A 22239-nucleotide genomic window follows, 5' to 3' on the forward strand; every position below is an offset into this window, starting at 1 on the left:
ATATTCTGCTCCATCTGATGGTGACCATGGGAGTATTCAGGCTGATTGCTGCCCAATATTTCAGTTTTTCCAAAGGATCCTAAAAAACAGATTTTTATTTAAGTTAGTGGTAACTAATTCAAGTGTTTTTAAGACACTCTGTGACAGTAACTCTACAGGGCAAAATAGACCTATAGAATGTATTTGGCCCACAGGCCTCTGTTTTGTAGCCTTAACCTTATAGAAATCTTCAACATCTGTTTTGTAGCCTTAACCTTACAGAAATCTTCAGCATCTAAAAAGCATTTCTAGGTAAAGTAAATGCCAAAAGAAGGGAAGAAGAGAATGAGTAAATGAGATATTTTTTTAAAGAAGTACAAAACTAGTTATCTAGGTTATATTTTTAGTTTACACTAAGTTCAAAAAGAAATTCACTGTCCTCAGAATAATTTTCATATGCTTCAGAGCATACTTCTAGCAACTTCAGCCATCTGTGTGTGTATAACTGGGAACTCAGAGTGGGGTGAGGATGCGCAGGGCATAGAGAGCCAGTGAATTGTAGATGAAAGTATAGCGGTTCTCCGAAAGTGTTGTGAGTAAAGTATAGCAGGAACAAGATACAGTTGATATTGGAGCAAAATCAGGCTGTAAGAACATAGCAATCTGAGTACATCCTGGGCCCCTGAAAGCATTACTATACTAAAAGCATAATTTGTTATACTGATGATCAAGAAGAGGTCATATTGGTACACTAAGACTGAGTAACTTTCCTCCCAATGCACATATAGGAAATTAGGAAAATACAGACAAGTAACATACAATATTTTTTAAGCTAGGAATGAGTAGAAGAGATTTTACGGTTTTCTAAAAGTAGTTAACATAGAACTTGGCAATTCTTAGTTTCCTAACAGCTAATTGGTTTCCAAATTAGTCTAATTAGGCTTAAATAAAAAGAATATTGGTTGGCTTACATAGGAAAGTACATATATTAGGATTAGTTATGCTAATGGCTCTGTGATTTTTTTTCCAAGGACTCAGTTTGTCATCTACTCTACTCTTTTTCCATGGTATTTTCCTTTATCCCAACACTGTAGTTGCCAAATGGCTGTTGGTTGCAATCAGGATTGTGTGTTTCCTCCTTCAGATCCAAAAAGAAAAGAACAAACTTTTCCAGGCATTCTTATGGGAAATATGGCTTCTCTTCCCTAGAGGTTCTCATGCATTACTGCCCCCAACTTGCTCCTTGTTGGCCTAAATTTGCTTAATTCTAAATATGCCTAAACTAATCATTGGTAAGAGGGATGAGCTTACCATAATCGATTAGATTAATTGTGGTCTACCCTTGCAGCTCAGGACAGTCAGCTTACCGTGAGGCACACTGACTACTGGGAGAGATGTGGATATAGAAGTCCAATCATGGGACCGGGCGCAGTGGCTCAAGCCTGTAATCCCAGGCTTTGGGAGGCCGAGGCGGGTGGATCACAAGGTCAAGAGACAGAGACCATCCTGGTCAACACGGTGAAACCCCGTCTCTACTAAAAATACGAAAAATTAGCTGGGCATGGTGGCGCGCGCCTGTAATACCAGCTACTCAGGAGGCTGAGGCAGGAGAATTGCCTGAACCCAGGAGGCGGAGGTTGCGGTGAGCCGAGATCGCGCCATTGCACTCCAGCCTGGGTAACAAGAGGGAAACTCCTCAACAAAAACAAAAACAACAAAAAAAGAAACCTAATCATGGATCATTAGGAAGAAGGAAGCATTGGATAGGCACTCAGCATGGTCCACCACGGGTGCGTTAAGGATTGTGGATTATGTTTTTTACTTACTTGAGACACTGCCTTCCTCTATCAAGCCTGTAATAATAAAGTTGAGCCCCTGGTGAATCTACTCTCTGTCTTACGTGTTTCAGCATCCTCATTAGCAGAGCTTGTGTAACTTTGGAATTGCAGATTTTTTTTTCAGAAATTCTGTCATTTAATAGACACCTATCTGTAGAGTAAACTATGTGGGCCATAAAGGAACAAGGAGAGTTTAGGAAAATACAGTTTCTTAAATAAATTACTTTTTAAAAAGTATATTTTCTTTCAGCTCTTCTCTCCAAAGGAATTTTGTACCATAACCTCTGTAGTATATTTACTGTCTATAAAGATGAAGTATAATTTATGGGATATTTACAAAGCAAAAAAGAAATACTTTTAAAGTTTAAATTTTTTTTGTGTATAGAAAATGCTATAATAATTTATAATTTTAAGTGTCTGTAATGTTGGCTAAAATATTAAACCAGCCAACCATATATCTTATTTCTTCCAGTTGCTAGATTTCTGAATATTAGCCAAAAATTTTTTAGTATCTGGGTCACATAGTCATTACAAACAAATCTAGGCCAAAATGGTTTATGCTTCTCAGTTGCCAGCTCACTTCTCTCTTTGACTTTTCATTGTCTGTTTCCCTTTGAACTAAACTTTATTTACTTAGACTAGCACAGTACTGTGTGAATTCTTTGTGTAGAACCAGTCTTCTTATGTCTTTTTCCCCTAAATCAAGGTAACAAACAAATAAATAACAGTGCTCTTGGCTGTTATGATTTAGAATGGTTACTGTACAAAAAGGTCACACATGTTAAATTACCTACTGCAGTGCTAATTATTGTGAAACCTTGTTCAAAATGCTAGAGAGACTGTGTTTTGGCACTTCTACCGTAACAGGTTTGAAAGATCCAATGTGTATTCATTTTGGTATTGAAAGCCTCAAAACTCCTAAAGACCCATGTTAATTTAAAATGCGAAGTTGTGTCACCTTTTTATACTAGAAGAGATAGCAGTTTTTAAAGTAAAATGAAAAAATTTTTGTGTTGTAATATAGAGGTAAGGGCAGAGAGAGAGAGGGAAACGAGTAAATTGGAGCAACAAAAATTCCACTCTCGTTTATAAAGTGCTATATATAGGCTCTAAAATTCCATTCTGAAATACTCTTTTAACTCTGAAAGGGATATGTTTACTGCCAGCTTCTGTTAATACAGGAACCATAGTTTTTCTGTTCTTAAAATTAAGAACTTTATACCTTTTGGAATTTTTAATATTTTTTCTCTATGTTTATAATGCTTTTAATTATGTTTATTAACTTATGTTATATGTTTATAATTTGTATGCTCTATTCTGTTTGGAAAGTACAAAATGATACCATAAATACTTCCTGAAGTTTTCTAGAAAAATTAAAACTTCATTCATCTTTATTCATAGCATCATTGGACATTCAGTTAGTACATTTTTCAGCTAACAAACACCTATCTTCTTTAATTGCTAGGATAGTTCATCTCAACCCTTCTTATTATAAAATATTATTGTGACTCAGATTGTTGTTGAAAATTTCTTAGTGTCTTCAGAAGACACTGCCTCAGGGCTACTGAGGTATGTCATAGGGCTGTTTGTCCTTTCAGAAACAATTCTCTGTAGCTGTTGTTGTTTTGCATTTTTCTAAAATGTCTTTTTTCAAAGCTTGATATTAATTCTTATAGCTACTGCTGTGCAGAGAAAAGTATCTGTGAATAAAGTAAGAGAAACGTTCATAATAGGTTTGAAGAGCACTTCAATGAGTAAAGTACTTGGACTTTACAATGTTTGCTTTTACTTCACTAAGTCTTGCCCTATGCCCCTGCCCCTGCCCCTTTATGCCCTAGTCTCTTTTTTAAACATGGTACTTGGCAGTGTTCCAGGTACTTATTATAAGAAAGATGAAGTTAGACTTGGAGCTTGACAAACATGAAGGGAATTAAAACAGGATCATTTAATAGCTCTGGAACCTTAAGCAAGTTCACAGCTATAAAATGGGTTTGTATATACTATCTCTCAGGATTGTAAGGATTAAAAATAATGGATCCAGTTTAGGAGTTATTTTAACGCTAGTTCCTTTCCTTTAAGATAAATGACCCACTTTCTTTGGAAATGGTATTTGCCTATTTTAATATGATGCTATAAGAATTAATGAGTCAGTATGTCTAAAATACAGCTTTTAAGATCTCTTTATTCAGAAATGAACGGTATGTGACAAGATATTATTGGTTAATATGGTTGATCACATGAATAACGTGCTGAAATATTTTGGAGACTGAAAATAAAATTTAGATGCAAGAAAAATATTTTAAATAAACATGGAAAACAGTTTTTTCATCCGTGTCTAATCATGTTGAAATATTTTATTACTATCCCCAGAGAGTTCATAAATTAGTGAGTGATTTTTTTTAATGCAGAGGTAAAAATACCTAGAAACCATATATAATACACTTAAAGTAAAATCTCACAGCATTCTCAAGGCCATTTTGCATTTACTTCTGCCACAGCAGTGGCAATACAGTGAGCTGCAGTAACCTGAAATAGTACTGCATGGATGCTCTAATAAATTACATGTCTTTCATTATGAAATTTTATAACTGTTTATACCCTTTAACCAATTCACAGATCAGACTATAGGATATCTTTCATTTAATAAGTATACCAAGTACATACCTTATACCATTGAGTTTTGATAGTATGAGGGAAAAAAGAAAAAAAGCATGGCCTCTATCTTTAAGGCACTGTTTAACAGTCATATGAATCACTTGATTGAGACGATCCATTTGTGTACTATGATGAATTCCACACAAATCGCCTCTTAACAAGTTTTGAAAAAGTAGAGGTGAGATTGAATATAGCAAAGCTTTATTGTTGATTTTTCTGTTGGACCGGGTAAATTTGTATGCTGTATCAAAATATATTTGTATGCTCTACTAAATATAGGGAACATAAACTCTAGATTACCATCATTTATAGGCATTCTGTGCATTAAACTGTCTTGCCTTTTCTTTATTCTTCAGTAACACCTTTAGGGCCTTTTGATGCATTGTAAAGAAAAGGCAATTGTGAGCTGCTGGCTCTAACAAATCAGAGCTAATCAAACTGAGGATAATGTCTGCACTTTCCCGTTTCCAAGTCTTTGCTCAAACTGCTCTCTACCTTTACTGCCAAAGGTTAGTCCTTCCCCCCAGTCTAAACTCTCTCTGACCAGCCCTGAGCTTACTTTTTACAACTCTCACTGTGCACTATCTCCTTCATCTTGAATATAACAGGACAGACTGGGAAGTTCAGAAGAAAAAAAAAAGCAGATGTAATACTTAAGTTGTCTTTGATACTTATTTTTCTCTTCACTGCCAATTAATTTTTAATTTTTTGTTTTATAATTTTGTAAAGACAGGGTCTTGCTATGTTGTGCAGGCTCCTCAAACTTCTGGACTCAAGTAATCCTCCCACCTTAGCCTCTTAAAGGGCTGGGATTACAAAGCGTGAGCCACTGTGTCTGGCTATAATTTAAATAATCCTTTAGATCCCTGTCTCTGTCTGTTTTCAGAGCCAGGGTTACACTATATTCATGATGCACACCACTGCCAAAACAATCTTCCTGAAGTACTAATTATATTTTTGAGCAGAGAATAAGACCATCCTTTCCAGTGTTGGCAAATACTCAATGTACTGTCCTCAAATACCTGTCGTACTTCCCAAGTTTCTGCTTTGTGCTCACACTGTATTCTTTGACCTCAAATGCAATTTCCACCTATAAAAATCTTAGTCATTATGAGGTCTAGCAAAGATCTTTTCTCTTCTATGAAGTCTTTTTATTGACCCTAACTAAAATCTCTTCTCTGGGCTCCCAGTATATACTGCTTGAGCTGGTGCAAGACTTCAGTGATCTTTAGAAGAAAGTGGGAGGTTATTTTCCCAATGAAATTCCAGGAAAGTTTCATTTCTTATAGTTAAGTCCCCTTTAGCATTCCACATATAGTTAGTGCCCAAATATTTGATAATTGCTCTACTCACAATTTGTGTGTGTGTGAAATTCTTAGCTATTCTCTACCCGAGAAGTAATGAAATGTATAAGCTTCTTCAACTCTTTGCTGAGCCCAGGGCCTCTTACTTATTTCTGTATCCTATCTACTCTTGAGTAGTAGGGTCATCGGAAAGCAGCCATTGGCTTTGGGGATAAGTTGTAGGTATTTTGGAAAGGAAGTAAAGATGTTATTTGACTTTTAAAACGGAAGCTTTTTCTGTTTTAAAGTATTTTGCTTCCTGTTTCTGTATTTATAAAATGATATTGGTATATGTAGTATCTTGGCTATTTATTCCCCTTTCTCTTTAATACAGTGTTCTCAAACCTTGATGTGATACTGAATTAGAATCTCTGGCAGTGTGTTCTTGGACCCTACACTTTTACTAAGAATCGGTTGAGATGCTTATGAAGGTGGTGGTAGTAGTGATAATGGTAGTGATGATCATGATTGTAATAGCTCTGCTTTCGAGGCTTACGACGTGCTTAGTGCACTTTTCTGGGCAGTTTGCAACTATTAACCTAATGTTCACAGCAAGTCTATGTGGTAAGATGCTATTATCTTCATTTTACAAATGGAGAAACTGAGGCAGATATAAATTAGTTGCCAAAACAGCTTTCTTATAAGCATGTCAAGAATCCATGAAAGGGATGAAGCATATATTTTGGTTGGTAGTTTTAAAACTCACTGTCTAAAGGATTGCTTTAAGTAATGTGAATAATATGAATGTAAACCGGTTCTTATATAAATTGAAATATCAATATGCTAACTTTTTATAGAATACTTCAACAACTAGACCTAAATATAGATATTTGCTCTTGCTTTTAGGAAGCCTGTCACAATTCTTGGTGAAAAAGTAGACATGCACCCACAAACTTAGAACATTGAGGAAAATTTTAGAATAATTACGCTTTCTAAAAAACTCACATGATTTAAGGAAGACTGTGCTTTACTATATACTATATATATATATGTATACATACATAGACATACACACATGTAGATGCATATACAGTTACTCCATGGGTGTGTGTGAGTTAGCCCTCAGTATCCTCAGGTGACTGGTGCCAGGACCCCCCTCAGATCCAAAATCCAAATACTGTGGCATGGTATTTGCGTATAACCTATGCATATCCTCCCATATAGTTTATTTACTTATTTATAGAGACATAGTCTTGCTCTGTCACCCCGGCTGGAGTGCAGTGGTACGATCATGGCTCACTGGAGCCTCAGCCTCCTGGGTTCAACCAAACCTCCCTCTTCAGCCTCCAAAGTAGCTAGGACCACAGGCACATGTCACCATGCCCAGCTAACTTTGTAACTTTTTTGTAGAGATAGAGTTTCATTGTGTTGCCCAGGCTGGTCTTAAACTCCTGGGCTCAAGCAATCCTCCCACCCTCACCTCTCAAGTGTTGGGATTACAGGCATGAGCCACTGCACCCACCCGCCCTCTTGTATACTTTAAATCATCTCTAGTTTATTTACTATATTTAACCCAATATAAATGCTATGTTAATAGTTGTTATATTGATTTTTATTTGTATTTTTTGTGTTTATATTTTTTCTGAATATTGTGTGTATATATTGAGATATGACTTTGTGATCTAATGTAATTCACGTAAAACTCCTTAAGCATATATTTTTTATTTTAGTAGCATAAGATAAAACTTGGTTTTAATATGTATGCTAAAATATTTTATCTCTTTAATAATAAAAGGTAAGAATATTTTATTCCCTTTTGGTTCATAGACTATGGGAAGTGGAGTAGGGAGTGAAAGTGGTGGCTGTGGTGGTGGTATGGTGGAACTAATTTGTTTAACATTGCTGCCTGTCCAAAAGAGTTTTGATGAATGATTTTAGGTGTTATCTAATAAGTGCTCTCACTTTTGAAACCAGTTGAACTAGCAAGCATGTTGTGCTTTGCTAGAAACATCTTGTAAGTTCTGACTCTGAGTAGACAATGGAATCTAAATTGAGTTAGTGGAGGACATATCTTTACAACTAAATCTAAAGTGTTTTAACTATTTCTTTTTTAATCTCCTGTTTCTTTTTCTTGTAAAATTAATATTTTCGATTGACCAATCATAGTTGCATACATTTATGACTTACAATGTGATGTTTTGATATATGTATTCAATCTGATGTGCTTAAAGCATGCCAATTAACATATCTGTCACCTCACCTATAATATTTTATAGTGAGACATTTGAAATTTACTTTTATTATTTCAAAATACTTAATACATTATTATTGACTGTTGTCAACTTGCTCTGCAGAAGATCTCAAACTTATTCTTCCTCTCTACCTGAAACTTTGTACTGCTTGATCAACTCCCCCACCACCCTCTAGCCTCTGGTAACTGTTGTTCTATTCTCTACTTCTGTGAGTTTAACTTTATTAGATTCCACATATAAGTGAGATCACATGGTATTTGTCTTTCTGTGCCTGATTTCTTTCACTTAGCATAATATCCTCCAGATTCATCCATGTTGTTGCAAATGACAGAATTTCCCCCTTTTTAAATGCTGAATTGTTTTCCATTGTGTGTATATACATTTCCTTTATTCATTTATCCATTGATAGACACATAGGTGTTTCCATATCTTTTCTGTTATAAATAATGCAACAATGAACATATGTGTGCAGATATCCCTTTGACATATTGACTCCAGTTTCTTTAGATACATAACCAGAAGTGGGATCAGTGGATCATAACAGTTCTATTTTTAGTTTTTTGGGGGGAAATCTCCATACCGTTTTGTATAATGGCTGAACTAATTTATATTCCCACCAACAATGTACTGTATAAGAGTCTTTTCTCCACACCCTGTCCAACATTTACCTTTAATCTTTTTTATAAAAGCTAGCTTTTATAAAAAAGATTAAAGGTAAATGTTGGACAGGGTGTAAAGTAGTATCGCATTGTGGTTTTAATTTGTAATTCTCTAATAAGTGATGCTGAGCATTTTTTCATGTACCAATTGGCCATTCGTGTGTCTTCTTTTGAGAAATGCCTGTTCGAGTTATTTGCCCATTCAAAAAAATTGGGTTGTCTTCATATTATTGAGTTGGATTTACTTAAATATTTTCTATATTAATCCCTTATTAAATATATGATTTGCAGATATTTCTTTTTATGTTTCCTATTTACAATTTTTCTGGACTTCTCTTGCTGCTCACTTATATAGAGTTGGGATGAGTATGTCACCTGAAGCAGTTAAGATAAGACTATTTCTACTGCTATCCACATGACAGGCTTACTTTGTTACATAATCCAGTGAAAAACAGGATATATAAAAAAGGGTGTCAGGATGTGAAAGAAAAATAGATGTGATGCTGTGGAGCATTCTAGGAAGTTATCTTTTTTAGACAGAGTTTTGATAAAATTTTATGTATTTTTAAAACTCATGTTCTTAATCTGCAGAATTGGATATAAGGCTGAGTGTCTTGTCTTAAAGCTAATAATATTAAAAGAGAAGTATAAAATTTAAGTCAGTCATACAACTTTCTTTCCCTAACTTTATGAATTAATTTTTTTGCAATTTCTGGAGCTAATGAGCTGAATGTTTAAAATTTAGCATATAGATTAAAAAGTTGAAATTTTCCTAATATATTTATGTCTCTTTCTAAGGTTTAACTATTTCTTTCTTTGATTACAGTACAAGGAGCATGTATGATTCTTAAGAGGTCTTGATTTTGCTGCCAGCTATATGTGACTTTGGGCAAATAATGTCATATGGCTGGACCTGTTTCTTCATTTGTAAAATTGTGGATGGTGTTAAATTCTAAGACTTTTTAAAAAAAGTTTTTTGTAGAGACTGGGTCTAGCTTTGTTGTCAAGGCTCGTCTGAACTGATTTCAAGCAGTCTTCCCCACCTTGACCTCACAAAGTGTTGGGGTTACAGGTGTGAACCACCATGCCTGGGCGAATTCTAAGACTCTTAAAATGGATGAGTAGAATATATTTAAGATTCTATAAACACACAAGTCATTTGTTGTTCATCATCTGCTGGAATATGAAACCATCTTTCTTGTGTAGATGTGTTATCACTAATGTTATTCACACCAAAGGAATCATTCTGTGCTTTTTAATTCATTATTTTATAATCTGATAGTGACTTTTCATTATGATTCTTGTATTTCAAATTAAATTACTGCCATTACGATTGGAATTATTGGGAAGAGTTGAAATGAGCATATTTAGAATTGCTTCTGTAATACTGCAAGCCTGATATTTTGTGGGGGAGGTGGAGGAGATATCTCCATGTTCTGTAATTTCATTTGACTAAGGAATTTATCTTTGATCTTCTTCCAGAGTGAGGACATGAATACTTATAGCTGTATTCCATATTTAATCATAGTTTGCTTTGTGGGTTTCATTAGGATAAGTAAGAAAAACGTAGTTGTGTATTTTCTGCTTTAAAAATGCTTCTTGATACAAAGTCTTCTCAGATCAGTCCCACATGTGATAAACCTATTCAAACTATTAAACTGCTCCAATGTGCTTGTTTCTCTCTTGGAAATCTATACATTTATGTGTCTTTATGTGCCATTCATTCTCCCCCATCATGTTTTATGTTATAAGCTCCTTGAAAAAGAAGCATAACCTTTCCATTGTATCTCATAGCACCCAGGAAAGAACTTTGTTAGTCTCTGAATAGTTGATAAATGTTATTCCTATTGAGGATTTTGGATTTAAATTATTGGAGTGAATAGAGAACACTGTTTCTAGTATATCTAACTGGGGTTCAATGTTATTAACTCAAAGGCATAGCAGTTTTATTAAGCTCTAGGCTTTGTTTCTGAAGGCAATTTCTCTTAATTTAATCATAAGCAGATTGTTCACTTTATATTCTCTTATATAATGCCTTGGTGTCAAGTTATTGGTAGGTAAACATCAGGATATATGTTGGATAGATGTACATACATGTGTACACATGCACATTGGTGTGACAACAGAGAGAATTGTCATAGAATATATGACAATTTGAGGTATGTGTAATGTTTATAACTCAACTGAGTCCTATATAGCTATCTAATTACATGCACTTAATTTTGGATCTTTTTATAGCTGAAATTCAGAACCAATTTATAAGGAAGATAAAGACATGTTTTTCTTTCATGTTTTCAGTTTAGCTTTCATTGTATTTTTGCTAAAGACTTAAATTGTTAACAGTAACTATTGAAATGGGCCAACTTACAGCTGAGCACAAATTATGTTAGGGCACTGAGATATATCTTAACAATATTTGGGAAAAATTCAATGTGTCTAATATTTGAGAAGGGTCAAAACAGACTGTACTACCCAATAATCATAAAGCCTATGGTCCAAAATCTTATATAATTGGCAGACTCTGAAGAGTAGCTCTAAGAATCAAGAGAGAAAGAGCCTAAGTTGGTACAGAAAAGGAGCTAAGTCATTTTTGCCCTATAATTAGAAGTTGGTAACCATAAATTTTGTCTTCCCAATACAAAAAGTATCGTGATCAGACAGGATTACTCTAAAATGTAACCTCTGACTTCTTGTGGTATGTACTATTACAAGCAGTTGATGATTTAATAAACATAGGTGATACTGTCAGAGTGTCTCCAGACATTACAGTTAGCTTTTAGGTGAAGGCAGTGCTTGACAGAACTTAACTTTGTGACTTCATAATTTATTATGTCATCTATCATCCTTGTCATGTATTAATTTGGGTTTTAGGATAATTGGGGTAACTTTTGGTGAGGGATTGAAATTTTCTTAAAAGCGTTTTCAGAAGATACTAGAATGCTATGGAATTATTTTATTATAGCATGTCTTCTCAAATATAATATTAGGACTGCTTGAACAGGAGATAAATCATATTATTTTTATTTTTCCAGTTTAGAGTTATTGCTCATTATCATTTGGTGGGTGTGGGAACAAGTTAATAAAGTTTGGGTAATTTAGTTTTCAGTTTAAATTCTCAACTGGCAATTGGCCGAAAACTCCATCTGAAGACATGATCATCCAAATGTCATTTTGTGATTTGGCTACTGTCTACTTGACATAGGAAAGCACTATCAAGAAAGACTAATGGAGTGACTATCAAAAGGAAGTCAATGGTAAGAGTTTTCATTTAAATTATGTGTGTGTGTGTGTGTGTGTGTGTGTGTGTGTGTGTGTAAGACCAACCAGTTTATTATATTTGAATTAAAATTTTAGAACTTTAAAAATCTAGGACATAATGACAAATTTTCGAATTTTATATGTCTGTCACTTATATTTTAATAAAACAGATGCAAAGAATGGTTTTATAGATAAGAGATTTTACATAGTTAATGCTTATAAATAGTATAAAGGTATGGAAAATTAGTTATATAGTTCATATGTGGTTTAAAATTTCAATTTTTGTAGTTTTATTACAGTTATTTAAAATAGTATATTATAAATATTGCTTGACCAAAGTTTAACTTTTAAAAAATGTATACTAAACTGAATTTTTCTGTTCAGTTTCATAAGTGCTTCTTAAAGTAGACATCAGATTTTACAGTAGTCTGTTGAATTCTGTTTTTTTTTTTTTTACTTTCACTGTAAAATTGGAGGAAAGAAAAAATATAGTATTATATGACAAAATCTATTTAGTTTAACATTAATTCTTTAGAAATATATAATTGCTGCTATACTTTGGTGGAAACTATTAAATTTGTAAGATAAGATATTTATGCTGTATACCCAAAACAAAGTGGAGTAGCTGTCCATAATACGTCACAGAATCAAATTTTGATGATGAAATCAGACATCTCTCTCCTGCCTTGTACATGTTCCCACTGAGAAAATAATTTCTAAATTTGGCTATATTTTGATATGCTTCAAATGACCTTAAATTTATATTTTTCTCCTGAATATAATTGATGCCTGCATATTCCTTTTTGTTGATGTCTGTATCCAATGAGATCCATGATTAGTTAATGTTAACTTTGGGCAAGAATGGAGGTGTAGGATCTTAGAAAGTTTGAAATCTTTAAGATTGATGTTACCTGAGCTTATTTCCAGTGTGTCCACGGGCATAGTAGTTTTATGATAACAAGATAATGGCTAATGAAGATTAGCACATTAATAATAGATTATAATTCTGTTAACTATTCTATTGTCAAATGTGTGATTTTTGCGATTGACATAGTTTGAGTAATTTTTCATGCCCAATTAGAGATGTCAAAATTATGTTAATTGAATCTGACCATGTTCTTAGCTGTTTTCTGGAGCTTAATAACAAACATATCAGGAAGAGTTCTTGTGACAAGCACCCAGCACAGCATCTGTCATTATGTAATTATTCCAGTGTTTACAGTGAGCTAAGTACTTGGGATGGCAACATCCATACTTTAGTCCATCTGTCCAGTAATTTATATTTGTATAGACTGTCTACTATGTGCCCTCCATTTAGGTAGGTGCTGAGGATAAAATGGTGGGGTTAAAAACAGATATTCGCTAACTGTTCTTGAACTTCCAGGGATGGTGGTAATTACAGTGATGATATAATTACACACTGCAACTGGAACCAATACTATGAAAAGGCATGAGTTCCTATGAGGGTAGGAACAATAAAGTTAGTTTATGAATAAAGCACAGAACCCACACATTTATTTATTAGAGTGAATTGATAACTTTTAAACTTTTAAGGTTAATAATTCTGTTAATATTTGCTAAGCTAAGCATCAGAAAGACTAAATTCTAACCATGGAGAAATAGATTTTTTTATGCTGCTATTCTATTTTCTTAGATTTCTTGAGAATTTACAACAAAGCCCTGTCAAAGCAGGGCTTTGTTGTAAATTTCACTTACGGGAGAGTTCTTATAGGATTTCAGGAATGAATGACCTAAAGAAGGACACTGATTTCCTCAACTGAATTTAAAATTGTTACATGCAGACATTTTTAAAGGTAGTATGATTTCCTTAATCAAATCAACTTTATCTCTTTTTAAAGAAGGGAATGTAACATTTATGTTTTCACACACACACACACACACACACGCATGTATGCATGTAGAGGCATACATGTTGATTACATTTTGGATTTTGGAAAATAAAATAGTAGAGAATTTGGATGTCTGAATATTTATGCCTCATCTCTACAGTGACTTCTAAATTTAGGTTTTTTTCTGGATATACTCAAAAGAAAGTCACCAACCTGACTTCAAGTATTCTAATCTTAGAGATCTAGGCAGTCCCCCTTGTAAGCGCTAGGAGAAGGATGTCCTTCCCAAACCTTCCAGAAAGAGTGTGTTGAGGAAGTATTCCTTGCTGGATAACGTGCCTTGGAATATACACACTATTCATTTTTCTTTGACAGCTCTTTTTGGTTCTGTGTAGTTGGCTTTGATGGATTCGTGATGCCTAGTGGAGAATTTGGTATTTAGCTGCAAAAAGAGATTTAAGACACAGATGTGTAAATATTGCAGATGGAGGATGATACATAGCATTTCTTTTATCAAAATAAATTTGAAATGACTTCTTTCTAAAAATTCTACTGGTAGTCAATTTTTAGCTATGTAACTTTTCAATATAGGAAATAATCAGTGTCTGATTGGGTGTGTATGTTGGAGTTTAATGGCTTTTCTTTTGAATTTGGGGGCTTCTATCAGAAGAAATGAATTGCGATTAACAATGGCGTTAGAATAAATGAATCGGAAGTTTGAATAAGAAAAAAACTTAAGTAAAAGTTACTATTTATAGTTATGGAAAAGATTGTTTTCAGTTTAATATGAGGAAGAACCTCTAGAAAATAAAATGGGGTACCTTTCTACCTCCATTGTTAAGAGTTTGGCAGAAGTTATAAAGAAGTTAAAAAGAAGTTCCTGCTGATATAAGTCACAAGGATTATTTGAAGGAAATGTATGTCACATCTTGTGAAATTATGATATTGGTAATTATAAATATGTGAAAGTTTATGTGAAATAGGTATTACTAAAAATATTACGCTACTATTTATAGTGAGATCACTATTAAATAAATTTAAGAGACAGAATAGCAAATCACATTTATTTATTCAATAAATTCTTACCAACAACCTGCTATATGTCAGTCATTGCACTTGTCATGGCATGGTCAAAAATAGGACTGATGTGATCCCATAGGTGTGGCAGGGAACATACACATTAAGCAAGTAATTACAATAAAGTATAGTGGCTTGTGACATTATAAAAACAAAGTCCTTTCTTAAGGATACCATGAAATTGATCTGTAGTATATTAATAATTTAATCTGTTCATATTCCTCATGAAATGAGGTGGTTCCTTTTGACATAAAAATTAGACAAACATTCCTTACAGTTAGTAGAGACTGAAAAAGTCTTATTATTCGCATAGCCTGTTAAAAATAAGAAACTGCTATGGAAAGAGCTACAGGTTTCTGAGATACCAAGAAACATGAATAAAAGCAGAACAAACAATGTCTATCATGCATATTATTTGCATTATAAAAGTCAAGAGCAGAACAAACAATGCATATCATGCATATTATATACATCATAAAAGTCATTTAAGACAATTATATGAAGCAGTTTTACATTTAAAATTTCCAAGTTGTAGTAGTTAAGAAGATGGGCTCCAGAGGCATACTGGTTAGGTATGAGTATTAACTCTGACACATACCAGTTTGCAATCTTAGGAAAGCTGCATAACTCCACTGTGCTTCAGTTTCCTTATCTGTAAAATTGGAATGATAAGAGTGTATATTTTGTGGAAAAATATATTATTTGATATATAAAAATGCTAGATGAGTACCTAGCATATGGAAAGAACATAGACAGGGCTTCATGTGTTGTTTTAATAACAATAATGATAATTTTTTCATTTTAAAAATATCCTGCTTCATTCATAAAGTTGTGCCAACTGAAATAATTGCAGATGGTGCTTAAAATATATATAATATATATTTCAGGGTGATATGAAAAGAGTTTTTATTATTACTGCTAAACAAAAGAAAGTCTGTGAAATTCTCCTCTAAGCTTTGGGTTCTCTTTAGTTGAATTTCAGCAGTCACTCAAAGGCTTTCTAGAGATGCCATCTAGAGATATTTTATAACCTTTTTTTTTTGGTTTTTTGATTTTTTTTTTTTTGCAATACAGAAATATTTTTCTCTTACAATGATGCTGAATGAGAGAAAATTATTTCAATACTACAAGTATGGTTTCCCATGACCACAATTAGTTCTAATGTAACCAGTCAACAGTTAGACAATCTATTGAAAACCACCAGCTATTAATAATGTGGCATAGCAGCCTGAAAGAAGTATGCAATCATTCTACTTAGGCCCTAGGAAGGCAAGAGCCATTTAAAGAATATGTAGACTTGGCCGAGCGTGGTGGCTCACACCTGTAATCCCAGCACTTTGGGAGACAGAGGCAGGCAGATCACGAGATCAGGAGATTAAGACAATCCTGGCCAACATGGTGAAACCCCATCTCTACTAAAAATACAAAAATTAGCTGGGCATGGTGGTACATGTCTGTAATCATGGGAGGCCGAGGCAGGAGCATTGTTTCACCAAGGAGTCAGAGGTTGTGGTGAGCCGAGATCGCACCACTGCACTCCAGCCTGGCAACAGAGGGAGACTCTTTCTCAAAAAAAAAAAAAAAAAAAAAAAAACAATACTTAGATGTAGTTCCTGCTCTGCCACTAATAAACAGAGATGTCTTAGGTATATGAACCTGTTAAAATTATGAGACTATCTTAGCATCTCAGCACCCTTGTGTATGTCGTGTGTATATACACATGTCCATCTGATATTCCTTCTCCAAACTGAAATGAGAGGAATTCATTAGGGTTGTTTTAATTTCCAAATTCACTGAATAAAGACTTCTGTTCCAAAAATTATTTTGCCCTATGCCTAATATAATATATATTATTTCAAGGCTTCTCAGATATCCCTACATAAATTATCTAGTATTTCTGCATCACTTTGTGATCTTTTCATTAATGTCAAGTGTAATGTGTTTTTTGAGGGGGTTCATTCATTTATTTATTCATTCAGCATTTATTTATTGAAGTGGTATAAGGTTTTTTAACTTCACAAGGGAAACATGAAATTTAGTGTGCCTAATTTTTCAGACATTTTCTTGTTGATTAAAATTCTTTTTTAAAAAAATTAAGTTTCAACATGTACCAAATAATTTTTTTACCTTTGAATTAACTTTTTATAAATGAATTTTAAATAATGACTGCAGTCATTACAGACTCTGCTGTTGGCAACACTAGAGGGCATTTCTAATTCTTCGGATAGTGTCATGAGTTCTCAGGATAATTTAACAGTTCATTAAAAAGCAGACTAGCATTTTAAGGGAAAGGAACTAAAGCATAATACATATATTATACATATATAGACTATGTATGTATTACACATAGATAATACAAATATCCATATATCATATATGCATAATATATGTATGTGTATAATACATATTGGATGTATGTATACATACATGTCTGCTTTACCAAATGTTCTCACTGAATCACTACTCCTGAAAAGGAGGAGAGTATTTGTGATCTGCTCATTGAAGCACCACTGTATTATCCAGTTGTGTATTAGTGTCGTGGAGGTGGATGTCTATGCCCTGATATGTTTAGCAATAAGTGAACACCGAGTAAAAAATGTATATGTATATGCCCACACATACATATATACTCATCGTCAGAATTAGTTGCTGTGCTTACTGAACTACTAGATGCTAACATAGTCATAATTAGAATAATTTTCCACATAAAAGAGAGTTAAAATAGATTATCTTTATAGGCTTAGTAGAAGATTTAAGAACACCTGTATTTTGAATTACTGTATTTTAAATGTTAAAATATTTGCAAGGGCTTTGAACACAAACATTTTTAGGGAAAGGATACTATTAAATAATATTAAATGTTAATATGCAATGATATGAAAGAAAACTTAAGTTTATAAGAATATTCAATTGGCCATAAAGAAAAACTTTTTTTCCTTGGGACAATTTGCTACTGTGATGTATTGGGGAAAAAAATCTTATGTATCATTAAGCAATTATTAACAAAAAGTCAAGAACCAGCAAAAATGTCCTAATTGTTGAGAAAATAAGGTGACAGACAATCCCGTCGTATGCTGTAATATACTTTGTACAAGAGGGCATACATGATAAGCACTACAACAGTGGTGGATGTGCAGGTGGCAGATACACAAGAGAGAAAAGAAAGTCTTTCTAGTTCAAGCATATTTCTACATGCACTTTACCCATTAGAAATGCATTTACATTTTGAAGAGGAACATATAAATTCACATATCTCTGTTGATATATATACACCTATCATTCACTTAAATACCTCAGTACCTACTAAATATAAAATACTCTGTTATTCTATGTTTAGCACAGTGAGGCTGTAACACTTTACCCTCTTATTATATAGCTGAGACAAGTTGGTCTCTTTTAGAGAAGGGAATATCAGCTAAAGAAAGATACATTTGAATCATGAGATAATTTGCAAGAATGCAGACCCAAGTCATATGCTCTAATAAAACCAGAAGGCAGCATGTTTTTGTTGAGAAATGAAGGAGGTAGGAAGGTATCAACATAAAATAACCTACTTTGTATTGGTTCAGTGTATCCCATATGCTGTCATCTCTTTTGTTTGTTTATTTGTTCTGAGGGTACAAATTATTTCATTTTCTGATAGTCTCTTTCCTAAAGTATTGTTGTACTGGAACTTAACAAATTCTCCTCTCTTTTTGTGTGTGTGTCTCTCTCTCTCTCTCTCTCTCTCTCTCCCCCCCCCGTGTGTGTGTGTGTGTGTGTGTGTGTGTGTGTGTGTATGTGTATTCTCTCTACATACACAGTATGTGCAAGCCAAATTTAATTTTAAAACGAATCTTTTAAAGTGTTGGTGAATCTGTGCCAGTCACACACAGAGTAGTCTCACGTCTTTTGCATCCTTGCTTTGTATTGATTGTAAATGTTTGTTATGCAGTAGGGTAGGTAATTCCACTTTTATTTGTACTAGAATATATATGGCTTAGTAGATGATGTTCAAAGGCTTGCATTTTTAAAAAACCTTATTGTAAAAAGTTTTAAACATACACTTCAGAGAGACTAGTGTAATAAACCCCGTGTCCTAAATTTAACAATTAGTAAAATTTTATCACATTTGCTTCATCTACTGTCTTTTTCCTCTACTATTTTTATAAAATAGATCCCAGACTTCAAGTCTTTACATTCCTACATTCTTTCGTATGTATTTCTTTAAAAGAATGAATTTTTCTTATATAACCACAATACCTTTATCACATCCAACAAAATTAACAATAACTACTAACTACCTCATATTGAGAGAAACTGAACATTCAGTTTCTCTGCTTTTGACTGAAAAATGTCATTTTTACATTTAGGTGGTTCTTTCAGAATCCAACCAAGATCTATATAGCATTTGGTTGTTAGGACTGTTGTGTAATGAAAAGGTCTTTTCTTTGCCACCACTTGTCTACCTCACCCACCCCCAAACCCTCTCCTTCCTCCTTCCCTTCCCATTTCCCTTCCATGTCTTAATGACAAAACTGGGTAAGCTATCCTGTAGAATATCCCCCACTCTGGATTTTTCTGTTGGCTTCTCCCTGTTAACTTGTTCCTGTAGCCACTGAATTTCCTGTGAATTAAAAGTTGGCTTGAAAGATTTAATTTGTTTTGGGTTCAACTTGGTTTTGGTATTGAGGATGGAAGGCATACAGGAATACTTCACACATGGAACTTTTTTTCCATATTGCATCACCTCAGGGAGCATATAATGTCTGCTTGTCATATTCTTATCAATGCTAAAATTGGGCAGTGGTACCAGCCCAGTCTCTGTATTGAGAATTTTCTACCAATCTCTCCTTCCATTGAGAAAGTTGCTGACTGTTCACTGAATCAATTCTATCATTAGGGTTTGCAGGGGAATGCATTTTTTTAATCTACCATGCCTTCCACATTTATTAGTGAAAATTCTTCTATAAGAAGAAATTACCCTCATAAATTATGCCTTTTTTATTTATCTGAAACAATGTATACTGGAAAGAAGCCTGGTGTCTTAAATATCATCTCTTAAATATCTAGTGTAACATTCCAAAGGTAACTTTAGATACTATAAGGACCACATAGCACCTTGAGTACCCATTTTATATGTGACTCTGAGGACTTTCATAGAATAAACATATTTCTTATTTGATTGTAATGAGTATTGTCAGTATTAGAATAATTTTATATAGTCAACATATATGCAGTGTTGATCCTTTAGGAGTTGGAGACCTTTTCCCAGTTTTATTTGGTCAAATACATTATTTTGTGACTAATTAACTGTGGATGATAAGTTGAGCCTTGAAGAACAGGATATTTCATTAAATCAACAAGCTGAACAGTATCATCTAACCAAAGCTGTAGAATAAATGGTGATAAATTCAGGAATGAAACAATCACCACTTTGGTTATTAATTTATTCACCCCTCACCACTAGCCTCATTTTTATTTAACACTGGTAGTGGACAAAACCTGAAGAAGAAATAAAACTAAAATATTTCATTTGTAAATGACCTGATTATGTAGAAAAATCTACAGCAGTCAGCTCTAAAATCATTTATTAAACAATAAAAATTTAATAAAGTACAAGATATATCTTTATACCAAGTGAAAATCGTTCTGGAAAAATATCTCATTCAGAATTGTAACAAACAAAATGTAGTACCTAGCAATACATTTGAGGGAGATGTTAGATCATTGGAAAAAAAAATGAACATCCAGTGTATTTGAAACAAATTTAAGATTCAAATAAAAAGAAATTGGAGGGAAATGGGGGAGGGACGGGGAGGTGGGGAGGTGGGAAGAGGTAGCATGGGGAGAAATGACAGATACAGGTGAGGGGAAGGAAAGCAGCAAACCACACTGCCATGTGTGTACCTATGCAACAATCTTACATGTTCTTCACATGTACCCCCAAACCTAAAATGCAATTAAAAAAAAAAAGAATATTGGCAAATCATTTGACTAAAAGTAATTTATAGATTTTTAGGTTTATCTCTAACTTCCAAAATTTCTAGTGATTTATTTTATAGTGATTCTGTAATGAGAAGTCTTGCACTGTGAAACATCAAAATGTTTTAAAGCAACAGTGTCTAAAACAGTGATAATGATGCAAGAATAGATGTGTAACCCAGATACCAGAAGAGACCTCTCTCTCTCATAGCTTCAAGTATAAGTTTTTTGGCTAGTGGCTCACACTCGTAATCCCAGCACTTTGAGAGGCTCCGGAGGGCAGATCACTTGAGATCAGGAGTTCAAGAGCAGCCTGGCCAATATGGTAAAACCCCGTCTCTGCTAAAAATACAAAAATTAGGCAGGTGGTGCACACCTGTAGTTTCAGTTACTCGGGAGGCTGAGGTTGCAGTGAGATGAGATTGTGCCACTGCACTCCAGCCTGGGCAACAGTGAGACTCTTGCCTCAGGAAAAAAGAAAAGTATAAATTTCCCTTGAAGCCCGACTTAATGGCCAGTGAGAGCCAAGAAATGTGGCCTGCATCCCGTGACTTATGCAAATCCCTGTGGCCGACTCAAACGTCAATTCCTCTGCCTCTGTTTGCATGCCACCTTGGTTTCTGCCAGTGTCAATACAGATGTAAATCAGCCCCTTTACTAGTTTCAAACATTTTGTATTTTGTGAGTTAAGAAATCCTGAATAGAGGCCCGATATGGTGGCTCAAGCCTGTAATCCCAGCACTTTGGGAGGCCCAGGCAGGTGGATCACGAGGTCAAGAGATCGAGACCATCCTGGTCAACATGGTGAAACCCCGTCTCTACTAAAAATACAAAAAATTAGCTGGGCATGGTGGTGTGTGCCTGTAATTCCAGCTACTCAGGAGGCTGAGGCAGGAGAATTGCTTGAACCCAGGAGGCGGAGGTTGTGGTGAGCCGAGATCGCGCCATTGCACTCTAGCCTGGGTAACAAGAGCGAAACTCCGTCTCAAAAAAAAAAAAAAAAAAAAAAAAAAGAAATCCTGAATAGGTGATAGACCTGCAAATTATTTTCTTAATTTTCGAGTAGAGCATGCTGTCTACATTCATTCTTTTCTTCTAGTTGCTTTCTTAAGAGGAATGCTGGGATAAAAAGCTTGTTCCCATCTTGTAAATCATACATTACTGGGGCATTATGAGAAATACAAAATTTGTCCCATTTATTAATACATACAATAGCTAAATGTATGACAGAATATTCTTTCCTAAAAGAGGGTCCACTTAAAAGATATTCGTTCAATGGTGTTAGATAGTGGTATTCAGAGATACACCTCAAAACTAATTAGACAAAAAAAGTTTTCGTCTGTATCTTACACAACCATAGGAATTTTTAAAAAGAGAAGGCAGCAGAGAGAATACCTTTACATCTCATATTTGAAGAATAGTAA

At 34.1% G+C, this 22239-nt stretch overlaps 1 protein-coding gene across 18 annotated transcripts in view; it reads left to right on the forward strand.

The window, feature by feature from the left end:
• Positions 1-22239, forward strand: part of ZEB1 (zinc finger E-box binding homeobox 1) — a 197153-nt gene that overhangs the window by 37796 nt on the left and 137118 nt on the right. For 4 of the 18 annotated variants that reach the window (XM_074405234.1, XM_039478651.2, XM_039478650.2 and 1 more), the window contains exon 2: positions 11766-11920. The exons of 11 other annotated variants lie outside the window; for them this stretch is intronic. The gene's annotated coding sequence lies outside the window, so the exon portion shown is untranslated. Of the gene's footprint in view, positions 11921-22239 lie in introns of all 18 variants that reach the window. 3 more of the 18 variants (XM_074405228.1, XM_074405226.1, XM_074405231.1) reach the window with 1 other exon arrangement.

The sequence above is a fragment of the Saimiri boliviensis genome, chromosome 8, assembly GCF_048565385.1.
Source record: "Saimiri boliviensis isolate mSaiBol1 chromosome 8, mSaiBol1.pri, whole genome shotgun sequence".
Lineage (NCBI taxonomy): Eukaryota > Metazoa > Chordata > Mammalia > Primates > Cebidae > Saimiri > Saimiri boliviensis.